General features: G+C 40.9%; 1 pseudogene; it reads right to left on the bottom strand.

Moving 5' to 3' along the window:
* Positions 1-2,464: 2,464 nt before the first annotated feature.
* LOC147358090 (olfactory receptor 52P1-like) lies at positions 2,465-3,355 on the bottom strand (annotated as a pseudogene).
* Positions 3,356-3,876: the final 521 nt, after the last annotated feature.

Below are 3,876 nucleotides of genomic sequence, written 5' to 3'. Positions count from 1 at the left end.
CAGCATCATTCCCTCCAAAGAAATCCCAGGGTTGATCTCCTTCAGAATGGACTGGTTGGATCTCCTTGAAGTCCTAAGGACTCTCAAGAGTCTTCTCCAACACCACAGTTCAAAAGCATCCATTCTTCGGTGCTCAGCCTTCTTCACAGTCCAACTCTCACATCCATACATGACCACAGGAAAAACCATAGCCTTGACTAGACGGGCCTTTGTTGGCAAAGTAATGTCTCTGCTTTTGAATATGCTATCTAGGTTGGTCATAACTTTCCTTCCAAGGAGTAAGAGTCTTTTAATTTCATGGCTGCAGTCACCATCTGCAGTGATTTTAGAGCCCAGAAAAATAAAGTCTGACACTGTTTCCACTGTTTCCCCATCTATTTCCCATGAAGTGATGGGACCAGATGCCATGATCTTTGTTTTCTGAATGTTGAGCTTTAAGCCAACTTTTTCACTCTCCTCTTTCACTTTCATCAAGAGGCTTTGTAGTTCCTCTTCACTTTCTGCCATAAGGGTGGTGTCATCTGCATATCCAAGCTTATTGATATTTCTCCCGGCAATCTTGATTCCAGCTTTTGTTTCTTTCAGTCCAGTGTTTCTCATGATGTACTCTGCATATAAGTTAAATAAGCAGGGTGATAATATACAGCCTTAACACACTCTTTTCCTATTTGGAACCAGTCTGTTCCATGTCCAGTTCTAACTGTTACTTCCTGACCTGCATACAGATTTCTCAAGATGAAGGTCAGGTGGTATGGTATTCCCATCTCTTTCAGAATTTTCCACAGTTTATTGTGATCCACACAGTCAAAGGCTTTGGCATAGCCAATAAAGCAGAAATAGAGGCTTTTCTGGAACTCTCTTGCTTTTTCCATGATCCAGCGGATGTTGGCAATTTGATCTCTGGTTCCTCTGCCTTTTCTAAAACCAGCTTGAACATCAGGAAGTTCACAATTCACATATTGCTGAAGCCTGGCTTGGAGAATTTTGAGTATTACTTTACTAGCATGTGAGATGAGTGCAATTGTGCGGTAGTTTGAGCATTCTTTGGCATTGCCTTTCTTTGGGATTGGAATGAAAACTGACCTTTTCCAGTCCTGTGGCCACTGCTGAGTTTTCCAAATTTGCTGACATATTGAGTGCAGCACTTTCACAGCATCATCTTTCAGGATTTGGAATAGCTCCACTGGAATTCCATCACTTCCACTAGCTTTGTTTGTAGTGATGCTTTCTAAGGCCGACTTGACTTCACATTCCAGGATGTCTGGTTCTAGGTCAGTGATCACACCATTGTGATTATCCGGGTCATGAAGATCTTTTTTGTACAGTTCTTCTGGGTATTCTTGCCACCTCTTCTTAATATCTTCTGCTTCTGTTAGGTCCATACCATTTCTGTCCTTTATAGAGCCCATCTTTGCATGAAATATCCTCTTGGTACCTCTAATTTTCTTGAAGAGATCTCTAGTCTTTCCCATTCTGTTGTTTTCCTCTATTCCTTTGCATTGATCACTGAGGAAAGCTTTCTTATCTCTTTTTGCTATTCTTTGGAATTCTGCATTCAGATCCTTATATCTTTCCTTTTCTCCTTTGCTTTTCACTTCTCTTCTTTTCACAGCTATTTGTTAAGGCCTCCCCAGACAGTCATTTTGCTTTTTTGCATTTCTTTTCCATGGGGATGGTCTTGATCCCTGTCTCCTATACAATGTCATGGACCTCATTCCATAGTTCATCAGGCACTCTATCAGATCTAGGCGCTTAAATCTATTTCTCACTTCTACAGTATAATCATAAGGGATTTGATTTAGGTCATACCTGAATGGTCTAGTCGTTTTCCCTACTTTTTTCAATTTAAGTCTGAATTTGGTAATAAGGAGTTCATGATCTGAGCCACAGTCAGCTCTTGGTCTTGTTTTTGCTGACTGTATAGACCTTCTCCATCTTTGGCTGCAAAGAATATAATCAATCTGATTTCAGTGTTGACCATCTGGTGATGTCCATGTGTAGAGTCTTCTCTTGTGTTGTTGGAAGAGGGTGTTTGCTATTACCAGTGCATTTTCTTGGTGAGACTCTATTAGTCTTTGCCCTGCTTCATTCCGTATTCCAAGGCCAAATTTGCCTGTTACTCCAGGTGATTCTTGATTTCCTACTTTTGCATTCCAGTCCCCTATAATGAAAAGGACATTATTTTTGGGTGTTAGTTCTAAAACGTCTTGTAGGTCTTCATAGAACCGTTCAACTTCAGCTTCTTCAGCATTAGTGGTTGGGGCATAGACTTGGATTACTGTGATATTGAATGGTTTGCCTTCTATGTTGAAATAATTCTCAGTGGTACTTGAGCAGTTCCTTGTTAGCTTCCTCTTTACCCAATATCAGGAAGATGACATTTAGAAATACAAATTTTTAAAGCTTTATTCATTGTGTAGGTGTTGCAGGAATAAATCTGTCCAAATTGATTTATACTTGACATTTAAACCTGTATCTCAATCCTTGACTCCCCTGTTCCTTGTTGCTTTATTACGCTTGGATGATTTAGGTTGGGCACAGAGTCATAGCACTCACAACCTTTTGTCTTTACCCCATAAACAATGGGGTTCATGGTAGGCGGCACCAGTAAGTACAGATTTGCCAGGAGGGTAAGGACATGCTTGGGTACATGGTGTCCAAAGCGATGAGTAAAGAAGGAAAAGAAGGCCAGAGTGTAGAATATCAGGATGACACATGTATGGGCTCCACAAGTTCCAAAGGCATTTGTCATGGCTTCCCTAGAAGGCAGTCGCAAGACTGTTCTCAAGATTAACCAGTAGGACAGGAAGATAGGGACAAAGTCCAGTCCTGTGGTGAGGAGAGCAGCAGTGAGCCCATAAATGCTATTAGGGACAATGCTATTGCAAGCCAATTTGGCAATGCCCATGTTCTCACAGTAAGTATGGTGAATGATGTTGCTCTGGCAGAAGTCCAGGCGGAGAATAAGTAGGACGCCAGGGCTGACCACAGCCAGACCACTTCAAGCCAGCAGAGCCAGGACCATTTTGCTAATGAGAGAGCCTGTAAGTAGGGTGGTATAATGGAGTGGTGCACAGATAGCCACATAGCGGTCAAAAGCCATGGCCAGTAGGACAGCAGATTCAGAGAGAAACAGAGCATGAACATAAAACATCTGCGTGAGACAGGCAGAGAATGTTGATATGGAAGGGCCCTGCCAAAAGATAAGAAGCATTTTGGGCACTGTGATGGTACAAAGTAGAACATGATTGAGAGCTAGTATGGCCAGGAAGAGATACATGGGTTCATGGAGGCTTCTGTCCCAGATCACCATCACCATAACCAGGCCATTGCCTGTCACAGCCAAATGGTACATGAAGCTGAAAGGGATGGAAATCCAAATTTGGAAGTCTTCTAATCCTGGGACGCCAGTCAGCAAGGAGGCAGTGAGGGGAGGGGATGTATAGTTTGATGTTGTTGTAGAGAAGTGGCCTAAGTCTTTTATGTGAAAAATAGAAGGAAAAGAGCCAGAGTAAATAAGTGCAAAAAAGAGCATTTATTCCTTTAGCTTAGTCAAATCTGAACCATTAATTTTGGCATGATAATGGACGAAAGCAAAGTAATGAAAAAAAAAAAAAAAGAATGATCATGGGCAAACCAGTTCCTTTTTATGGAACATTTTTTATCTGTGAAAAAAATTTGTGAATCAAAAAAGAGTTGAGTTGAATTTTTGTAATGCCAGTTGTTATAACTATACAATTTATGCATGTCTTTTGAACCTTTAACAGTTCTGTGTATATAGTGTTTCCCTCTAATTTGGTAATAAATTCTTAAATACTGAAAAGGTAATTTTTCTCTCTCCTTTGTCTTGGTGACACTGAATAGAATATTGGAGAG

The sequence above is a fragment of the Bos grunniens genome, chromosome 15, assembly GCF_055505025.1.
Source record: "Bos grunniens cultivar Pamir isolate PY7600 chromosome 15, Bosgru_T2T1.0, whole genome shotgun sequence".
Taxonomy (NCBI): Eukaryota; Metazoa; Chordata; class Mammalia; order Artiodactyla; family Bovidae; genus Bos; species Bos grunniens.
This window is presented reverse-complemented; position numbering and strand designations above follow the sequence as displayed.